Below are 23311 nucleotides of genomic sequence, written 5' to 3'. Positions count from 1 at the left end.
TAGTGGGATTGTTTTCTTAATTGGTCTTTTGGATAATTTGTTGTTAGTGTGTAAAAATGCTATAGATTCTTCTATATTGATTTTGTACACTGCAAATTTACTGAATGTACTTATTTTAGGTTTTTTAGTGTAGTCTTTAGGGTTTTCTACATATAAAATTATGTCATCTGCAGAGAGTGATAGTTTTACATCTTCCTTTCCAGTTTAGATGTCTTTTACTTCTTTTTCTTACCTAATTGCTCTGGCTAGGACTTCCAATACTATGTTGACTAAAGTGGTGAGAGAAAAAGATTTTTAAATGATCAATATTTACTTAATGGGGAATTGGTAAATAGCACCTAGCAGTATTATTTTGTTTTAGTGTGTGTGTGTGTGTGTGTGTGTGTGTGTGTGTGTGTGTGTGTGTGTTTCATTAAAGAGCCACTCTCCTGTGGCAGGAAGGGGGACAACTGACATTCTACAATTATATAAGGAGTTGTATTGGTAAGTCAAAGTTAACTGTCATCACGTTTTAGATTTTTTCACCTCTGTTTTGCTTTATGGCCTTTATAGGATTGGTGCTTATGAAACTGGCTGGCTTCCCTTTAACTTAGCTCTGCCCTGAGTGCCTTTATTTAATACCCTACACAAAATGGATGAGGTAGAACCTTGGGAATTTGGAAGGAGCAGAAAGGTTTCAGGAATCAGGGGAGGGAACACAGAAATGTAGCGATTAGGGTGAATAGAAAAGTTTCCATTGGACCCTTGAGTCTCTGGAGTCCTCAGTTTCATCCAACAAACAACCCCTACTTTTCTAATAGTTTACCAAAATAACCCCTCACCTTAAGATATTTTCACAGGGGATAGACAAGGTAACTGATATTTTGCTAAATGGGGAATTGCTTATGTTAATAAACTGTGGGAGGTTAAGGGTCATTAGCCATTCACAATTTAATATGAATTTATTATGCGCAACCTTTGCTTTAAAGAACATTCACTAAGATTAGTTACAGTGAAATAAGTTGAAGTCTTGATTGGTGAATGGGTAAAAGGAAGGGATAAATAATTTGGGAATGTGTTTACTCAGTGAAGGGAGTTTATGGTATAGGCATGTTGGTTTGTGTATGGCTATCCCTCTTTGCACTGGTGCTATAGAATAGATTTATAATCTGTTTACTTGAAGCCATATTTTTGGTTTGCTTTATAATTGAAAAAATATTTTTTCATGAGTGCCATTAACATTATTTTATTTATGAGCATTTCAATAATAGATGGAATACATAACTGTTAGAATAAATTTAAATGTCTAAATAATTATCTCCTTTGATTGCACTTAGAATATGCATTGGGAAGATGCATGAAGGAATTGACATAATGGCAAAATCTTTGCAATTTGTTTTAGTAATGGTTGGTAAACCAGGGGTAATGTTAAGTAAAACAGATTTACATTAATCATACAAAGGGTGATTTTTTCACAGTTGTTATCAATTAAAATACTCATTTCCAAAATCCCATAGCTGTTTCTTATAAAGTGCTATGCACATAGTTTCACACAGTAATCAACATATCAGCACCATTTAAAAATTTATATAGGTAATAATAATGGTTTCGGGTTATCTGAAGTGACTTTAGCTGAATCCAGCTTTAGCTGAGTCCTTCTCCTCCTGCTCCTCCTTCTTAACGGATGAAGAAATAGAAGCAGGAGAATTGCTAAACTGAGAGCTATTCTAATAACTATAGTCCTAACTTTTATCTTATGAATTTTCCAAATGAACTGTCAGACTCTTAATATAAATCCCTTCCTGAGGCTTTTCTTCCTCAAAAAAATTAGAACACACAAGTGATTTATTATTAAAAAAATCATACCTCCTCCACTGACCCTGAGGTGTATACACTCTGTAGATTCTATATAGAACATTGTTCTGTTATGGAGTCTTGAAAGGAATTAAGGCTGTTAAACAATGATTGATCTAATATTAATAAATATTTGGTAATATCATCTGGTGTTTTATTATATCCACTGCTGTTAGGGTTTAGGGGTTCAATAAATAATACCATGTTATTCCATTCCTGAGCTTAAAATCAATTCAGAATTAAAGCCCAGGAGACAGACAAATGGAGGTGAAGTAGCCAGTTTTCTTATAAGCATGATTAGAAAATGTGGTTTTAAATGTGTAGGAAAATTGTCTTAATAATCCACCACTGAGTAAACAGACTTGGAAATTCTGTGGTCATTGGCACATCTGAACAACCAAATGCCTCCTCAACAGGGCCAGGTTGGCTCCTCTAAATTTATCATATGGCATCAGAGAGAATGACTGAGATATGAAGACCAAGAGGCACTGAAAGAGGCAAGAGCCCAGAGGGTGCCGAGCTAGATGTGCTCAGTGCCTTCTGTCAAACTTTGGGAACAGAGGAGCTGGAAGAAGGTTGCTTTAATGGAGGCCCTCCTGAAAACAAGAGGCAAAAGAAGGAGGGAAGAGTCTACTTAACATCCTCATTTAGTGGTTCTCTTAACCTATTGGGCTTTCCCATACTACTCACTTCTCCCATTACAAATTATTATTGTCCATCTTGTCAATTACAGATTAAGATATGTGCAAAATGAATACCAGTATACAGATAATAATGTAATGTCTCTGATATAAGAAGCATCAATATGGACAGTATAATTTTTCCATTATTGAATGACCAGATGTTGATTAAAATCCCCATAATTAAATCACCTTGTTATGTAAAAATCCAAACAAAAAATCCAAAATTTCTTAGTTAAGTCCAAAGAGTTAAAGTCCGAAATCATAGTTTTTGCTCAGTGAACCAGCCAGTGGTAACTATTCTGATACCTGAATAGTGAGTGACTTCAGGCTGTCATTCAATAAAATTAGTTGTAGTTCCTTCAGCAGTTCAGAAGCACTCTTGATTTTCTCTGCAGTTTTTATTAAGTATATATCCCTTATAATTAATTACTTTGTTTAGTTGGTTTTTGAATTTTAAGGAAATTGAATCATGCTGGCTATAATCTGTCTTCCTTCTTGTGCTAGTCTTAGTTCTGTATTTCTTTTAATGTGTGTAGCTATAGTTCATTGACAGCATATGCCACAATTTGTTTTTCACTTCCTTGGATCATCGCTTCTTTTTATTGTCCTTGTTATTAACAATAATGCTGATGTGAATATTCTTGCAAATATTCAAGGATTCCTCTAGTATGGAATCTTTGAAAAAGTACAGTGAATTAATAGGACACATAATATTATCACAGCACAAGCTTTATATGTACCAAATCTAGGAAACACAACAACCCCATATCCTACAGTAGTGAACTAGAGATTCACTAGTAATGGAGGGGAGGTATTCTAGGAGCATCTTGATGGGATTCGCCTTGCTATGATGCTACTCAGTCCGTGCCAGTTATCTATATTCCAAAACCTGTGGACTCATGCAAGAACTTTTCTTTCATAAACCTAATAATGACACTATATTGACCAGGTTTTAGAAGAACTCTACCTGTGTATTCAGTCCTTTCTCAGAGAGTGTCATTTGAAGGTTTCTAGCCATCTTGCTAAATTTAGAAACTTGAAAAGATGGCGGATTCAGTTACCAGGTATAAACTGAGGTGACTTCTTTCCCAAATGGGATGTTCAAATCCTTTTAATTTCCATTTTGTATTTGAATCTTGGATCTCTGGAGCCCCAATGCTGTAATGAATGTGGATTCTGTCTTGTGACATGGCTCACATGTGTGCATGCATATTATGTGAGCACACATGTTAAGTTCTGTGCCGCACTAGATGCTACCATGGACTGTAGATATGGAAATGCTTAAGCCTATGAAACATGCCTTCTGGGAAAGGTTAATCCTTTAATTTCACATGTGTTTCATCTGGAAAATCAACTTGATCTGAAGCTGTTGATAGTCCTGAAGCATGTCTCCCCAGTGATCTTGTCACGCACACTACCTCTACCAGCAGCTACTCCCTCGAATGCTCCCTCTGTCTTTTCCAGACCTTAAAAAACTTCTACTTCTTTAAAGACATTAGAAACTTCTTTTTTTTATAATATCTTTTTCTGGAGCAATGGAGATGTTGCTAGTGTTCTATTTCCTGCTGTTGTTCTCTTACACATTTTTGGGAGGGAGACTCAGCTGAGTGTTTAACTGTTCAACCTGTTAAAACTTTTCTAACACATACAGGACTAGTACTGTTTGCAGGTTCAGAATGTTCTGTTTCCTTTTTCTGCCACTTTGTTTTGTGGTCCAGGAATTTGATTTGGCAGTATACTTCTCTAATTTTTTTTTTTTTGTCTTATGACAGTCAAAAATAAATGAGTACTGTATCTGTCAAAAGGAAGTGCTTTTCAAACATATCTTGTCTAACTTTACCTCCTGAAGTTGGATAACCCTGTCCAAGATGTAAACCCCTGCAGAGCATGTAACTGAGGCCTGGACTCGATATATTATTATTGCTTGCTGGGCATTTGTGTTTGCTATGCTTCATCTTTTCTGTGCCTTTTCTTATTCCACTTCTTGTTCAACTTCTCAAAGGAAACCCCTAATGACTAAGCAACAAATATATCAATCCATTACAAATTATGTCAACTTAGTTAATACCAATTTATGAAATGAACTTTGTGATTTTAAAGATTCTGTGCCAATCTTCCTGGTATTTTCCTCTCAATCCTGTCCAGATTTTCACATGTGAAGTGGCCTAATAAACTATGTCTCCAAGGGGTAGTTTTCCAATAGAGCTAATTATTGACTCTACCTTTGGATCTCTTCCCAACCCCCATGAAAATGCATATGTATTTTCTCCAAAACAGATAGTTTACTCTCTTTATGGAGCCTTGAATCTCTTTTTCTGTAAGATTTATTTGGGTATAAATATATTTCTGGTTTAATAACAACTTGGGGCACCTGAGTAGCACAGTTGATTAAGCATCCAACTCTTAGTTTCAGCTCAGGTCATGATCTCATGGTTCGTGAGTTCAAGCCCTGCATCTTACAGTTTGTGACTTTGAGCCCTGCATTGGCCTCTGTGCTGAAAGTGTGGAGCGCACTTGGGATTCTCCCTCTCTCTCTGCTCTTCCCCTAGTTTCCCTCTTTCAAGATAAATAAATACATTTTTAAAAAATAATTAAATCTTTTTTTCTTAAAACCCTTTTAAAGAAGTTTGACATGGGCATATCTTCTCTTTTATTTCATATGTATTTAGCTTCCCGTTAAGATCACAACCTATCGCTTAAAAACAATCTCTCTCTTCTTCTAAGTCATGCTATCTTTCTTTTTATATTTATTTCATAATCCCATATTTATAGTCAGACTGAAGTACATTTTAAAAAGTATTGCAGTTTCTCCTAGATTTCCTGAGCAAATTGTTTCCTAGAATATACATATAAAAGCTTTAAAAAAAGATTTCCAAAGTTCATTGAGTTTGTTTGTTTGTTTTTGTGTCTCAACCAAAGATTGCGGCATATTTTCTTATAATAAAGGGCCTCCATCTTGTTTGATTTGTTTGTTATTAAGGCCCATTATATTGTGATTGAAGTTACTCTCTCAGTCTCTAGTTAGCCAATATAAAGCCACTTCATAGCTGTGAATAAGTGGTAGGGCACAATTTGAGCTTAGGTACAATCAACATGAATAAAAAGTTTGCCTTTCTATAGTTCCTTTTCCTGAATGCATTTCAGAGGAATAAAACCTGGAGACCTGTTCTAGCATTCAGCTACCTCAGGACACCAAATTTAAAGGTCTTGTGAAGGGGAGGGAACATAGCAAGTTTGGGAATTGAAAAATGTCCAATGTGGCTAGAACAAAAACATGGAGAAGAAATTAAGGCCAGAAAAGTAGGCAAAGGGCTTGAGCAATAGCGGGCAGTCTGCTTTTGAGGTGAGAATCTTCAGAAAGTTTGTGCAGGACAATGAAACAGCTAACATCTCAGGAGAGGAATTATGACATGTAAATGAATAAAAATCATGGCAAAACTGCTGAAAGATACATCTATTTGCCCGGCCATGATAGGGAAATTTGAAGGAAAGAACTCTACCTAATGGACACATATTTTTGTTGGACTCTATTGCTTCATCTTAGTTGTCTGTGTGCATTCTCTAGGACCGCACAGCTTTTTACCCAGACATTGTCCAGGAAGCTAGATCCAGCAAAAATTATTTGGATGGTGATAGTGCCTGAAGAAAGGGAAATTGAATAGAATGATGTTTTCCAAGTTCTGATTTCATTTTGTGAGTCATTTGGTGGAAGAAAAATCTTTCTTTCTTTCTTTCTTTCTTTCTTTCTTTCTTTCTTTCTTTTTCTTTTATTTTTTCTACTTGTCTCTCCAGGTGAAACTGGAGTTTTCATTTTAGTACAAGGAAATAATGTATCAATAAAAATACCAGAATTACTGTTATTTGTCCTCAAAAATAAGTTCATATTTAGCATAGTATAAGACGTAAAGCTGTTTTATTCCCACATTGAATCTAGGCATAGCCACAAAATCTATTGTTCAAGAAAAAGAAAAGATGAATGTTTGTTCTTTCAAAATGTCTGAATTTTAGTTGAGTCTATGTTACTTTGGTTAATTTATTTCTGTATTATACTTTTTAAGAATTAAGTATATTTGGAGTGGATGGCTGGCTCAGTAGGTAAAGCATGTGACTTGATCTTAGGGTCATGAGTTCAAGCTCCATGTTGGGTGTAGAAGTTACTTAAAAAAATTAGTAAATTTTATAAAAAAAGAATTAAGTATTTCCCATTTTAAAATGTACTTTACTAATCCACTTTTCTTTGAACATTAAACAAATATTTAATCAAAATATAGTTATTTTGTTAAACAAAATAGCTATTTGTTATTATGGAAATCAGCATGAAGGACTTTTTAAAAAAATTCTGATATATAGGGGCACCTGGGTGACTTAGTTGGTTAAGCATCCATCTTTGGCTCTAGTTGTGATCTCATGGTCCATGAATTCTAGCCTTGCGTCTGGCTCTGTGCTTGTAGCTCAGAGCCTGGAGCCTGCTTCAGATTCTCTGTCTCCCTCTCTCTTTTCCCTTTTCCCATCAAGCTCCGCCACCTCAAAAATAAATAAAAATTAAAAATTTTTCTGATATGTAGATAGTATTTCAGTTTTGCAATATAACTACATGCAAATTAAATTTTCATGTACATTTTTGTAATTGCCAAATTTTTGGTATTGTTAAATTTGCTTAAGTTCTCACATAGAAGTTAAATGATAAACTGCATTATAATTTACAATATTAATTGCCATTTATTGAGAACTTACTAATTATCAAGGCTATCAGGCTATCACTTATTAATTTATTTACTCTTTTATTCAACCTGCTGGATAACCAACTATGTGTCAGGCATTATCTGTAGTTGTTGGGTGAGTCAAACCAATAATGTCTCCGTGTAAGCATTTTAGATCAAAATGAAAGGCCAAAGTTTCATCAAATCTCTTTACAAAAAAAAATTATTACGTAAGTGTTGTAGGTGCTCAGAGGGACAGACACAGACATTTCTAAAACAAAACAAAGGAGGGATGTCAGAAAAGGCATTCCTCATTTACCTCTCAGGATGAGTCAGTGAGCCTATACTCTGAGCCAGACTACCTGTATAAGAAACCTGGCTATGCCACCATTGCTGTTTGAACTTGGGCAAGTTAATAAAACATTCTGTCATCAGTTTTGTCATTTGTAAATGGAGATATGTATAGTACCTTCTTATTTAGGTTCTTGTGAGTATTAAATGTTTACAGGATTAAGTAACTAGCCCAGTGATAGTAAAAGAATAAGTTAGGATCTGAAGCCCAGTTTGGCTGACATCAGAATGCAAGTTTTAATTGTTGCATGGTTTTTACCAGCTAGTTAAGAGAGGGAGAGACTTTGTAAGGAGGCCCTATTTTCTGGGTAATAGTGTTCATCATGGTGCAAATCAATGTATTAATCTTTGATAAGGGGAATGCTTGTTATTTCATAAGGAGATGCCTATGCAAGCTTCACTGTAGTTAGGCTGCTGAAGCTCTCTTTCTTTGTGAACTTATCTCCATGTTTGTCATATAGTGAAATATTTTATTTGTTATCTTTCATTAGGCCACATGAAGAAAAGTGTCATATAATAATTAAGGGCACAGACTGCAGAGCTAGACTGCTAAGGTGCAAATCTTGGCTCTGTCATTTAGTAGCTGCGTGACCAGGAGAAGAGTGTTTAACAACTCTGTGCTTTAGTATCCTTTCTCTAAAATGGAGATGGTGATCATAGCAAGTGCCCCCTAAGGCTGCCCTAAATATCAAATGAATTAGTGTATATATAGAGCAAGTCCTGGCCCATAGTGAGCCTATGTAAGTGGCAAATAATGAACAAATACGTACCGTACTCTGTTGAAAGCTCTTTGTAGATGCAGTTTTTATCAAATCTAGTTCGTTAAGCCACTTTTCAAAAAAACTAGCCATAGTCATTTGAAGCCTGAGAATCAGAATTACATTTAGTTTCTTTAAGCTTCTTATTATCCAAAACAACTTAATTTCCAGATTTAGGCATGTCGAAAGCAAACACACTAAGACAACAAAATGCATTTTCCCCCTGTCTCAAGATTGATTTTAAATCTTTTTACATTATTTTTTAATCTACCATGAATAAGGAAAACACACAACAAATAGAACTGGTTCTGTTTACCATGCCATCCCCTTGTTAGATACAGGAACTGGAAAAATTATCTCCTCAGGAATCACTCAAGAAAACAGTAGGTTAATTTTGCAAATGTACAGTGTTCTTTGAAGCAATTTCCATGCTTCATCACCTGCTATCTGAGTCACCATGAAAACCAACTAACTGAAAATTGTTTGTATCTCATTTAGGTATTTATAAATCAGTTTGTATAACACTGTCTACGAGACTAGCTGTGAACACCAAGAGCTTCAGTGATTTTTCTCCACGTACCTAGTTTCTCCAAACACCTGACTTTGTCCTTCAGTATTCTGCTGAAATAAAAGGCATTTCATTTGCAAGAAACTATTCCACAGAATGGTAATAAATGAATTATTGGTCCCACAAATGTATCCTCAAATGTCTAAAACAAATCAACACACAATTTTTTTTTCTCTATTATTTTCCGTATAGTATGGTCTCAAACAGATGATAAGGAGACTAAGCTACAGTGGAAATCCACTCTAGACATCCAAATATGAGGTTTGAACAGGTCTCAAGGTGCAATGTTAGTCATGGGGGAGCCTGAGTAGCCAACCAGCACAATGATGAAAAACTAGCGGAAGGTAGAATCACCTAGTAAAACTAGGCATACAGTTAAATTTTTATAGGATTTATTATGGCATCTTTACCAAGTGGAACTAAATGCAGACTAGGGGTGCACAGATGGAGTAAATCACAAGTAGTTGGTAACAAGGAAACAAACTGGGAAGATAGGTTTGAGGTCACTTTAAGTAAAAGTGTCAGAATCAGATTTAGGTCCTAGAAAATGACATTTCAGGCTTAGTGCTTTGGAAGAGCTTACACAATCAAGAAGCAGTTTATTTGCAAGATTATTGAACTTAGAGACTTTATCTGAATGCAGTGGAGGAGGAGGATCTTGTGAGACATTTCTAACTTGGTAGGACCCACCCTTCTCAGTTCAAATGAAAGTGATATGTATGGATTTCATAGTTGTTATCTCTAGGGGATATGTTTGGAGAGGTTACCTTTCTTTTCTTTTCTTTTAGTTGTTTGTTTTAAGTTTATTTGTTTATTTTGAGAAAGAAAGGTTACATTTTTGTAAAGTTTATTTATTTTGAGAGAGAAAGCAAGAGAGCATAAGCAGGGGAGGGAGAGAGAGAGAGAGAGAGAGAGAGAGAGAGAGAGAGAGAGAGAACCCAAGCAGATTCTGCGTGGTCATCACAGAGCCAGGTGCAGGGTTCCATCTTATAAGCGTGAGATCATGACCTGAGCTAAAATCAAGAGTCAGACGTTTAACCAACTGGGCCCCCCAGGTGCCCCTAAGAGGTTACCTTTCTTACATGGTGCTGTGGATAAAGCTGGAATTTTGTGAAACAAAGTGCCTGAAGTGTGCAAGTGCTGGGTTCATTAGTAGACATCACTTGTACTGTGAGTACCAAAAACTAAGCATGCCAAAAGTGATTGATTTAAGAAATATTTACTTAGTACCTTCAAAGTGTTAAACTCTAGATTCCAGAATTACAGGTATGAATTAGTATGGCAGAGAAAAAGAATGCAGTTGACTTTCTAGTGATGGACGGAAACCAACTTTTACAGAAAGTTCCCTGGTATCTTTGTGAAATATACCCATTGGAAAACCCTTTAACTTTTACCTCCCAGTGACTTAGCTTTAGAATTGTCCAAAGTCAGAGGGGGAATAGGATGCTGCTATCAGGGATCCCACCAAACAAAAAGAGTAGGCAAGAGGGGCCATGTGAACCCGGAAAAAGATATGGATGTTGACAACTTACAAAATTGTACCTATAACACTAGGCTCTCAGAGCATGTTCATATAATTAGTTCATGTAATTAGTTCATGGCTCTATATACAAACCCTTATTAAAGCATTTACCATGCCTGGTAATGATTTATTTAGTTCAATTTTCACTAGTTAACATGAACCTTTTAAAAGTAAAACTGAGTCTTAGTCATAGTTGTTTCTGTTTCACAATTTCTTGCTGAATGGTTGAATGAATATATAGGTATTATTGTGACATGAGATAACACAGGAAAAAACTAGAAGGCACATTGAAATATGTTGAAACCAATTATTCCCACATCAAACTACATTTAATATTATAGGCAATCACATTCACTTTCAACATGAGCAGCTTTGATTCACAGGGTTGTAAATTTAAGACTTATGTGAAAAAGTCCTTCTGTGGTTTCAATAAATTTGATGAACTTTGGTTTAAACATCTAAAGGCGAATTAAATCTATCCTTGTTATGGACCATCTAATATTTTTTTGTTTGCCAATGTGCACTGTGGATAATAAGCAGGGAATCCAGTAGTAAAAGTTTTTCCCCCACAAAAAATCTGTGAAAGCAGCATGTTTTCAAAGAAAGATTTAAGAAGTGCCAATTTATATCATAAGTTGAAATTATTGCTACAACAGCAAATATTTACTCAAATTATTGCTACAACAGTTTTATTTACTCAAATAGATAACCTATATTTAAGGAATTAGAGCTATTTAAACTAGAATGAGATAATATTGTAGAAAATATGTTAACTCATCAGCAATTTTCAAATTCAATCTCACAGTTTTAAATAATTAATAAAATTGATTATATATATACATATATATGTATATATATGTAGATAGTAGATTCCTCAACATCTACATTAAAGATCTATAGAATGCACTTCAAAACACAAATCTGGTTGCCCTAAAACAAAAGAAAACAAACAAAAACCAGTAAAAATATTCCAGTCAGAAGACAAGTAGAGACAATTGCATGAATCATCTTTACAATTCATCATAAATTGTTACTCATTTGAGGAGTGCAGTAATTTGGAAGTTTCAATTAAATAACCCCAACTGAGTTAAAGTTCATGTTGAGAATGCCAAAAGTCAGATTTTGTCCAAGAGAATTTTTAAAGCTTAAAAGAATCTATTAAGTCTCAGAAATGTACGTAAGAGTTTAAATAGCATGACTTTATTGACACACTGCCTAATCATATAAATTATATGGAACACACGGCATTAGAAAATTGGAGGTGTTGATTTTTAACATGAATATTAATAGGAGGAGGAGAGTAATTGCATTATATAGATTTCTATAATCAATTAGCCTATGTTTTACCTTCTCAGAAAAGGAAAAAAAAAGTCAAGGCATAATTGGAACCTAAAGAGAACTCATCAAACCTACACTTAATTTTTGTAAGGGCAATTTACTGAGTCAGAAGAATCCCAGAATATACACTTATTCTGTATGAATGAAGTTTTGGGTGATAAGTGGTAAGACTCAAGGTGAGGAATAGCATGTGTGATGTTTTAATCTCTTCTTTCAGTTAAAGGTCATGACTTTGGAAAGGGAAGAAGATGTGTACTGTAAGCAGCTAACTACACAAATGGTGCTAAGGAATAGATTATTGGTTATGGTCCCAAAGAAATGGACTCTTAAGAAGGTCACACCTCATCTCAGATCAAGGTTTATCTAAACTTAGGAGCCCTCACTAAGACATACACTTGTCTTAGTATCTTTATAGAAATAATTTCTTTAATTCTTATAAGAATCCTGTAGGAACTGCATCTTAAGGTCTCCTGCTTATGGACAAGGTCACTGAAGTTCAGACAAATTATCTAAATTAATAAAACTCAACAGCAGTGGAGTCAGAAAACAAACTCTAGCCTGTTAACATAACTGCTTCCCTCTGAAGGATCTGAACGAGGTATTTGGCAGGTGACTTTCCACTTACATAAAGTAGTTTTAGTCATTCATGCACTCAGGTTTTTATTCATACTTACCCTCAGAAGTTCTATGAACATCAACCTATGCAGAGAGGATGAGGAGAGAGACATCAGTAGGAACAGTGTCCTGAAGGCTTAATGGAAAGGAAAAAATAAACTATTTAAGTAAAAAGAATAAAAATGGACATCATTTGGAAAAATTGGATGGCATAGAGAGAGGTAAATTGTATTCAGCAATTATCAGGAAGAAACTAAAGAAATAGTAACAATAGAATTGATTCTGTGTCTCTGTATACTCATATAATGAGTATGTGTAACATAAAAAAGAAACTTGAAGTTTTATCAAATGTGGTTGAGTATAATCCCACAGGTACCAGTGGTATATATATATTGAAGTATATACTTTGATCAAAAGAAGCTAGGGGAGCCTGGGTGGCGCAGTTGGTTAAGCGTCCGACTTCAGCCAGGCCACGATCTCGCGGTCCGTGAGTTCGAGCCCCGCGTCAGGCTCTGGGCTGATGGCTCAGAGCCTGGAGCCTGCTTCCGATTCTGTGTCTCCCTCTCTCTCTGCCCCTCCCCCGTTCACGCTCTGTCTCTCTCTGTCCCAAAAATAAATAAACGTTGAAAAAAAAAGAAAAAAAAAAAGAAAAAAAAAAAAGAAGCTAGTAGGAGGGAAAGAGTTGACACTCTTTAAGAGATACATCCAAATGGAAACCAAGAGTCTAAATGTAAAAGGTTTATGGTACATATTTATGTGAGAAGAAGAGGAGGAACAGGTACAATGGTCCTTGTATGTCTGCCATGTTTAAAAAAAAAATTTTAATGTTTATTATTTTTTTTTAATTTTTGAGAGAGAGAGAGACACACACACAGAGTGTGAGCTGGGGAGAGGCAGAGAGAGAGGGGGACACAGAAACCAAAGCAGGCTCGAGGCTCTGAGCTGTCTGCACAGAGCCCGACACGGGGCTTGAACCCAAGAACTAGAAGATCATGACCTGAGCTGAAGTCGGACGCACAACTGACTGAGCCACCCAGGAGCCCCAATATTTTTTAAGGCTAACTGAGATTATGGATGAGGTTCTTTTATCTAAAATGTTTAAGAAAACTTGTATATAAATTAGAGCTACATTTCTCTAACTCCATCACCACATACAAACATTGTTTCTGGCCTCTTCCTTTCTTTATCAAAATTCAATATGTGTGTGTGTGTGTGTGTATTCAATTAACTATATATCTTTGAATTACCATTCATCACTCAAAATGTTAAGCTTCTGATCTCAACATTATGCTTAAATGTTGCTTACTAAAGCAATTATGAAGGCCAAATTTCTGTTTCATCATCTTGGAATACTCTGAAGAACATTTTAGATTTCTGACCTTTTGTTCTTGGCTCCTTGCTCTTACATCTCTTATGTTTTTCAGACAATTTTGCATATTGCATTTTTGCTGCCTCTTCCAGAGGTGTTGATGTTCTCCTAAGTATCGATTACTGGTCATACTTTTGTTCCCTCCTTATCTCCCATGCTTCATCTATCACTAAAACACTGATAAATTCCCAATCTGTATCTCCAGTTTTCTTCTGAACTCCAAATATGTATATCGACTTGGTTACTAAAACTACCACCTAGAGAAGCTACAAAATTGTAAAATTCAATACATTAAAAGTTTACTTTCCATTTCCTTTACTACCTCTTCAGATTGCTTCAGTTTAGTTAAAGGCATCATCTCCCTATTACAAAATCTTCTCTTCCTTATCTTCAAAGTCTTGCTGTTATCAAACCCTTCAATTTTGGTCTTAAAGTATATCTTCAAATATTGGTTATATATCATTCCATCACATAACTTAAAGTCCAGCTACATAGAATGTCATTATATACACTATGTATATACCCATATTGTTACCTACACTGTTTCTTATTTGGAATATATATTCACCCCAGTTAAAACCTTCTTTGAGTCTCCTCAGAAGAGGTAGCAACTTTCGCCACTGAGTTGACCCCCTATGTATTAACATTAACATCTATTTCTTTCTACTAGAGTTATTTGCTCTTTGTTGAGAAAAGTCCATGCAAATGTTGTTATATTTCTATTAATTTCGAACAAAATCAACTTAGAAACAAATGTAGTATTAGAGGCAAAATGGAACTACTTCATAAGTTTCTCATGAACAGAAGGATATAAAATTTATAAATTTGTATATGTTTCTTAATGTAGCCTAACATTTTCAAATAAAAATAATTATGGGTGCAAAAGGGAAAAAATAAAATTCAAAGTTATGTTGGGAGATTAGAGCATTCATCGTCCAGCATGATTAACACATTTAATATAATTTATGTCTGTAGAGCCATGCACACAAATGAAGAGTATATATTATTTTCAGAATCACACAGAACATTTATATAAGTTGACCAATGCTGAATTGTAAAGCAAGTTTCAATATTTAACAGGATTTACATCATATAGCATACATGCTTTATGCACAAATTAATTTGAACTAGAAAATCTCCAGGTATTAGGAAAATTTAAATACATATTTTTGGAATAACTCTTGAGTTAAAAAAAAACACCACAAAGACAACTTCAAGACATTTATGAATGAATTTAACTTAATAAAAGTTAAAATTCTGTGCAACCAAACTAAAGTCAATGTTAGATGAAAGTATATTTTAAATACACATAGAAGAAAAGAATGAGGTAGAAAATCAGTTATAAGCATCCATCTCCTGATGTTGGAAGCAAACAGAACATTTAACCCAAATACAGACGAAGAGGAGAAATAATGAAAATCAGGAGGTAAGATCATGAAAAATATTACTATGCATATTGTACCAAACATACAATAGAGAAGATCAACACACCAAAATTGGTTCTTTGAATTAACTGATAAAAGTGGGAGATATTCATGTGACTGACCAAGGTAAAAAAAAAAAATGAGAGGGGTCAAAAATAACTTACAGTTGGAATAAAAAGTCAAATCTCTGTAAATCCTGAAGATATTAAAATGATTTTGAGAGGCTGTTCAAAATTACTTTTAAAAAATTGAAATTTTGAATGCAGTAAGTTTGTAGTAAATACATTTTAAAACTGATAAGAGAAAGAATAAGACAATCTAAATAATTCTATATTAAATAGGATTATTTAATTATTACATAATTTTTAAGTTATTTATTAAATGTTAAATATTAATCATGAATAAATCCTGTTAAATATAGGATTATTAAACCTTATATTAAAGTAATGTAATGAATAATAAAAAACCTGTATAACTAAACTCTTAGTAAATAGATATAGAAGGAACCTTTCTCAATTTGATAAAGTATATCTACCTAACACCTACGGCAAAATACTCGATTTAAGAGTAAAAGGTTCCCCTTGAGATCAAGAGATGGATGCCCATCTTCTATTCACTGTTGTCCTGGTAGTCCTAGAAAGTGCAAAAAAAACAAAATATACACATACATGTATGTATCCACGCAAACACACATGCATTCATATAAGCACAAGTTTTAAATTTCAAGGATTTAAACGGAACATACGAAACTCACATCATTTGCATATGATGTGAGAGTACAGATAGTAAATTGAAAAGAACATAGAGGTGAATTGTCATTTTAACTGTATGATTCCACCAACGATGCTCAATATAAAGTCAGTTAAAAATTAATTGCATTTCTATATACAAATGATGAATAGCAAATAAAAGTGCCACATCTAATAGCATAAAAATATCAAATAGATAATACCAGCAAAGCAAAATTATAATAAATTCTGACTGACATTCTTAAAATATTGAAACTTGAAGTGTTTTAGGGGCGCCTGGGTGGCTCAATGAGTTAAGTATCCAACTCTTGATTTCAGCTCAGGTCATGATCTCACATTCGTGGGATCAAGTCCCACCTCAGGCTCTGCACTGACAGCATGGAGCCTGCTTGGTATTTTTCTCTCCCTCTGTCTCTGCCCCTCCCTCACTTGCGCATGCTCTCTCTCTCTTTTAAAATAAATAAAGTTAAGAAAAAGAAACTTAACACCTCTTTATTTTAAATATTTTTCAGTTACTTTCATGTTATAGGAAATATTAACCATTAAAAATTAATGAAAGTTAAAAAAAAAAAAAACTCAAAAGGCACCTACATTGTGGGAGTGCAAACTGGTGCAGCCACTCTGGAAAGCAGTATGGAGGTTTCTCAAGAAGTTTAAAAGTAGAACTATTCTATGATCCAGCAATTGCAAGACTAGGTATTTACCGCCCCCCCCAAAAAAATAAAAATACTAATTCAAAGAGATATATGCACCTCCAATATTTATAGCAGCATTATCAACAATAGCTATGTTATGAAGACAGTCCAAGTATCCATTGACCGATGAATGGGTAAAGAAGATGTGGTATATACTCAACCTGAAAAAAGAATGAAATTTTGCCATTTGCAATGATATGAATGGAACTGGAGAGTATTATGCTAAGCAAAAAAAAAAAAAAAAAAAAAAGTCACAGAAAGATAAATACCATATAATTTCACTCATGTGGAATTCAAGAAACAAAACAATCAAAGAAGGAAAAAAAGCAGAGAGGAAAACCAAGAAACAGACTAACTCTAGAAAACAAACTGATAGTTACCAGAGAGCAGGTGAGTGGGAGGATGGGTTAAATAGGTGATGGGGCTTAAGAGTGCATTTGATATGATGAGCACTATGTATTGTTTGGAATTCATCACTGAGTTGTGCACTGAAACTAGTATTACAATGTATGTTAAGTAACTGGAATTTAAATAAAAACTTTTAAAAAATCAAATAGAAATGCACTAATGAAAGGTAAAAAACCTCTACATAGAAAGTTCTACATTATTGTGATAAATAAGAAAATGGAAAGAAAAGGCAATCCATGGAATGGAAGACCATGTTCTCAAATCATTTATCTGGTAAAGAGTTAATATCCAGAATGTAAAGTAGTGAGTATGAAACAATAAAAAGACAAACAACCCAAATTAAAAAGTGGACAAAGAATTTGAATAGTCATTTCTCCAAAGTTATACAAATAGCCAGTAACCAATAAAATAAGTATTCAACTTATTTGAATAACTGAATAAAAAAAGCATTCAACATCATTAGTCATTAGGGAAATGCAAATCAAAACCACAATGAGACAGCATCACCCTCCCAGTGTATAATGGCCATCATTTTTTAGTGGAAAATAGTAAGCGCAGAATTGTAGGTGGAGAAATTGTAACCCTCATGCATTGCACGTAGGAATGTAAATCGGTGTACCCACTGTGGAAAACAATTTGGCAGTTTCTCAAACAGTTAATCACAGAGTTATCATATGGCCCAGAAATTCCACTTCCAAGTATACCCCCAGGAGGATTGAAAGATATTTTTACACAATACCTTGTACACAAATGTTTATAATAGTATTATTCTTAATAGCCAGAAAGTAAAACCAGCCAAAATATCCCTCTGCTAATGATTGAATAACAAAATATTCCATAGCCATTCAATGGAATATTATTAAGCAATACAAAGGTGGGGAATACTGCTATGCACAGCAACACAGATAGATGGATTTTGAAAACATTATGCTAAGTGAAATAAGTTAGACAGAAATGTCCACATATTGTATGATTTCATTTGTACAAAATATCCCATACAGCCAGATTACAGATTGCCTGGGGAAGAGAGTAAGGGAGAAGAGGAGTAGGTTGTGGATACAGTTTCCTTTTGAGGCATCAGAAATGTTCTGGAATTACTTGTGATGCTTGCATGATGTTGTGAACAGACTACAAACCACTAAATAGTGCAATTTAAAATAATGACTTTTATGTTATGTGAATTATATTAAAGCAAGTTTAGCAAACTCAAGGAAAGGTAGAAGAGCTTGCTCTACAGATACCAAGGTATATTATAAAGTTATGTGAGATAGTGTGGTATAGACACATAGTTAAATGCAATGCACTGACATCTAGACATGAAGCCAAGCATCTATGGGCATTTATGACAACACTAGCATTGTAGAGCAGTAAGAAAAGTTAAGATACTTTCAATAAATTTTGTTGGAGCAATTTGTAAAATATCTAAGTTTTACCCCAAGTCACATTGAGCAAATATTAATTTCACATATGTTCTTTGATTATATGTTAGAAGAATCATAACATAACAAAGCTGTTAGGAGAAAATATAGAATATATATAAACATTTTGTGTAATAAACAGGACTCAGAAATAAAAATAGATTGTTAATTTTATGTGATAAAATTCAGGGGCACCTGGGTGGCTCAGTCAGTTAACTGTACAACTTCAGATCAGGTCACGATCTCACTATTTGTGGGTTTGAGCCCTGCATCGGGCTCTGTGCTGACAACTCAGAGCCTGGAGCCTGCTTCAGATTCTCTGTATCCCTCTCTCTCTGCCCCTCCCCTGCTTGTACTCTGTCTCTTTCTCAAAATTAAATAAATATTTTAAAAAGATAAGTAAATTTGTAGTAAAATTCAGACTTAGTATTAAATAAAAGCCACAATAAGTAAGTATTAGGATAAGCCAGGAGTGGGAAATATAGTTCCACCACATATAACCATGAAAGTGCTCATACCTAGAAAACATAAAACACTTTTACCAAATCAATATGGAGAAGACAATCCACAGAAAATGGAAAGAAAATTGAAACTATCTTATGTTCTTAATTTAGTTTTATAATTTTATTTTTTTAAAATGCTTATTTTGGAAAGAGAGAGTATGAATAGTGGAGAGGGGCAGAGAGAGAGAGAGAGAGAGAGAGAGAGAGAGAGAGAGAGAGATTGAGAACCTTAAGCAGGCTCTACACTCAGTGGAGAGCCAGACATGGTGCTCAATTTCATGACCATGAGATCATTACCTGAGCTGAAATCACGAGTCATATGCTTAACCAACTGAGCCACCCAGGCACCCCGAAAATAACTTCTTTGTATGTATGTATACACACACACACACAGAGCTAATAGCTAATATATAGAAATGCACTAAAACTCAATAATCAAGGAAATGGAAAAGTATATTCAACATGGTAATGACTAAAATCAAGCAGAATAAACATACTTTCAGGTGAATTTTGACACAGTAGCAACTCTCATATATTATTTGTAAAGATCTGCTAAAGTAGAACATATTCATATTATTTGACCTAGTAATTTACTCCTAGAAAAATATCAAACATAAATATACATACATGTTTTAAAATGATGTTCATAGAATGACTCATAATAACTAAAAAGCAGAAACTATATCTCTACCAAAAGAGAATTGAATATATAGATTGTATAATATTTATCAAATGAGTATTACAGAGTAATGGAAATTAATTATAGCTACAAGTGAAATGATAGATGAAGTTCAAAAGCACATGTTAATGGAAAGAAACTAGACATACAAGAAAATCTAGTGTTCAATTCCAATTATATAAAGCTCAAAACTGTGGCAAAATAAAACCATAGGATGACCAAAAAGTCTGGAAACATAGATATATATCTTACATAGCTTATCAAAATTACAATATGTTCAATGACATTACATGATATGTTCAAAGGGTTGTCCCACTCTGGCAATGCATAGTCAATATATCCTGCAGATTTATGATGATGCGCTGTCCATGTTACATTTCCAAAAATCACCACATGCATCTGTGTTGCCCTAGATAATTTATACTTTCATTTGAACCTGTGCTTTAGCACAACCCATGGGTAATCAAGTGGGTTCAAACTGTGTGTGTGTGGGTGGGTGTGTGTGTGCACATGCTATGTGTATATAAGTGTGCGTATGCTGTGTGTATATGTGTATGTGGATATGTGTTACATATATGTTACGTATGTGTTACGTATATGTGCTGTGTGTATGCCAGGTGTATATAAGTGTGTGTATCCATATACACCCTGTGACAAAAAGCTGTGGGCTTCTAAGTGTTAGTCATGTTGTAGTTACTGAGCTGTGTGGTGATTACATGAGTGTTTAACTTTGTGATTATTTATGGAACTTTATACATTTGTACTTTTGCAAGTTTCTTGTGTGGTTTTCAACTGACACAATTAAATAACTTAAAATATTAAATGGAATGAAAATATACCAGATATTCTCTATGGCTCTTATGCTTGGGACTCAGATCCTAGAATAGAGGCTTCCAAGAGACTTTACACCTGTGAAGGTAGGCTAGGGAATTCCAATAGCTCTCTCATAATACAACAAAAGCCATTACTTGGTTCTCTTGAGTGAACCACCGGTCTTCTCAACTGATTCCAGGTCCTAGAGAAGGAATTTTTAATAGATTCATTCTGGGTGATCTGTTACCAATTAGGATCCAGCATTATGGCTATAATTCTGATCAGAGAATCTAATTTAGATGCTCTGAGAATAAGGGGGAAATACATATTCATATGCACATAAAACCCAAGACTCATGGTGTCAATTATTTTTCACACTTATTGTATTTTTCATTCTCTTTCAAAGAAAGATATGTTTCCTCAATCGTACAATATGTAATTTCAAACTTGATTCCCAAGGCAAAAAGAAAAGGTGATCATCAAATGTTTTTTTTTAAGAAAAAAAAAACCCTTTATTTTATAATAATAATGGTTAGAAGTTCAATATTTCTGCTCAAACACAGAGAAAGGCAGGCATATTTACAAAAGGCCTCACAATGTTTGCCATAGCCTTTACACAAGACAACATTTATAAAACCTTTGCAGCCTGTGGCAGGTGCTAAGTTTCCTCTTGGGGATTTCTGCTGTTCAGATATTGCCTTTCATTTGAACTTCAAAACCCTTTAAAAAATAGAAGCTGCATTTCAATATAATTTGGAAATTAAAACTCTTTTATTTTTATCATTATAATATCTTCCATGGATTTACTTTTCAAAAATGAATCAAAACCCAAACTAATTGCTGCCTGATAGCCAGCAAAGGCAGAAAAATTGGAAAAACTTTTAAAAATGAAGGTTTGCTTTGCCTCACCCACAGGAAAATTAAATGCAAGCAATAAATAGAGAATTTCAAGTACATTTAATGATCATATTTCCCCTTGCATTGAGAACTTAAAGAATAAAACTGAATAATGATTATGGTCACCTGAATAATTGGAAATATAGTTTTAGGAGCAAGACTACTCCCTTTCTTTGTTTTAATGGCACAATAGGAAATCAAATAAACACATTAAGTGAAAAACATTTTTCACCTTGGAAAATGGTTTCCTACAGTATACTCATCAGTCTGCAATACTTGTAATGATTTTGTAGAATTATAAAATTTCATTGTATTTTTTTTAAAAAACAGAACACTAAAACTACCCCCCCAAATCTTTCTATTATTTTCTTTTTAGGCTTGGACTCCTGGATCATCTGGTGACTTCAAATATCTGGTAAGACTTTTTTTTTTTTTTTTTTTTTAATGTAGCATTGCCACAAATCCTTGGAGGATGTTTCTTTTCCTCTCTCAGCTTTAATCCATTTTCTTAGTTCTCCCCTCATTTATACCACCTGAGGCTGAATCTCAGAAGGCCAGTAGAAGAAGGTCAGTTACTTCTTACCTGTGTAGGAGGATCTGTTAAGTCCAGACACTACTTGCAAGAGTAAACTTCACGGGTCAGGAAAATACTCCCAAAGAAAGGGAGAATTTGCTCCTTAAGGAAACAAAACTTACCATGGAAAGAGTCTGAGATAGAAAAGAGGATTATTCAGGTAAGAGGTAGAAGTTTCAATTGGAAAAATTTTCTTTTAAAATGAATTGCAACAGTTGCATCTTGGATAAAAACCATGGGGGCTGAGTATGATGACCGGATTTAAAAAAATTTTTCATTCCTACAATGTGGGTATTATAGTTGACATAATATACAAGTGGAAACACCCTGAAAGCACTGCTCCTTTTCATGGGGAAATTCTTAAATTTCTTATGGCATTTGCCTGGTGCATACATCATACACATGGGAAGCATATATTGTTTGTTTAAATAGATGTGATGCTAAGGTTGAAGTTTTTTTATTGTATTTTTACAGACAACAGATTTTTATTCATCTTAGAATCTACCCAATCCTTTTATTTTCCTCCAAATATTATTGGTAGTTTGATAACATTCAAATTCATAAACTGTGATCCTCCTATGCTCTGAATCTTTGCAAGGTTAAAAAACATTTAATCTCATATTCTCTTATTTAATTTTCTAAATACTCTATATTGGATTTCTATTTTTGTGTAGCCTGAGAGTCCCATTAAAAAATATTTCTAGGGCCACCTTTTCTATAATTCCCAGCTATGAACAATATGAGATCCCACCTTTGCAGATTGCAGGAATACAGTCTTATACACCATTGTACATTAGTAACTGTTTAGAGCTCAGTTAGAATGGGAGCTTGGTGAGAATTCAGCATGTCTTTGTGTTGCATATTACCTCTTGCTCTCAAATGCTTCTCATGGTTTCTCAACTAGTACCTTCTAAGGCAATCTTCTCATGACTTTTCTGTGCGATGTCAGGCCAACCCAGTCTGCAACTCCTGCCAAACAGTATCAAAGTTGACAGTAAACTGTCTTGTTTAAAAATTATTACTGAAGACTTGAAGTTAAGCTAACAGAAATATAGCATGAAAACGGAAATTTAAGCTTGTATCAGGTCTTACTGCTCCTGAAACTACTGAATATGCATTTCCAAAGAGGATGGCATCCTCAGTCTCTCCTCAGGCACCATTGTATTGTATACGCCCTCATCCCCCTCCTGGCAGAATCCACTTTGGTGTTCTTTTTATTTAAGTCCACCCATGCAAATGTAGAGTATATTAATATCATAATAGTCTGCCAAAATTTTACCCAGCCTACAAAGAAGACCAGTTTCTCTTTATTGTGCAGACTTTTACTAGGCGTGAGTAGGATTTTGCATTACCTTTGTATAGGGATGTGAAGAAATTGCTCCCAAACAAACAGAAAACCATCTATTTACAATGA

The 23311-nt window shown here is 34.4% G+C and overlaps 1 protein-coding gene across 1 annotated transcript in view; it reads left to right on the top strand.

Moving 5' to 3' along the window:
• Positions 1 to 23311, top strand: part of PTPRD (protein tyrosine phosphatase receptor type D) — a 2237777-nt gene that overhangs the window by 864145 nt on the left and 1350321 nt on the right. The window contains exon 6 of the mRNA XM_086685253.1: positions 21700 to 21738. The gene's annotated coding sequence lies outside the window, so the exon portion shown is untranslated. The remainder of the gene's footprint in view (positions 1 to 21699; positions 21739 to 23311) is intronic.

This window comes from Puma concolor, chromosome D4 (genome assembly GCF_028749965.1).
Source record: "Puma concolor isolate L17-30 chromosome D4, mPumCon1.1.hap2, whole genome shotgun sequence".
NCBI lineage: Eukaryota > Metazoa > Chordata > Mammalia > Carnivora > Felidae > Puma > Puma concolor.
The sequence above is the reverse complement of the archived record's forward strand: the minus strand, read 5'-3'. Positions and strand labels throughout refer to the sequence as shown.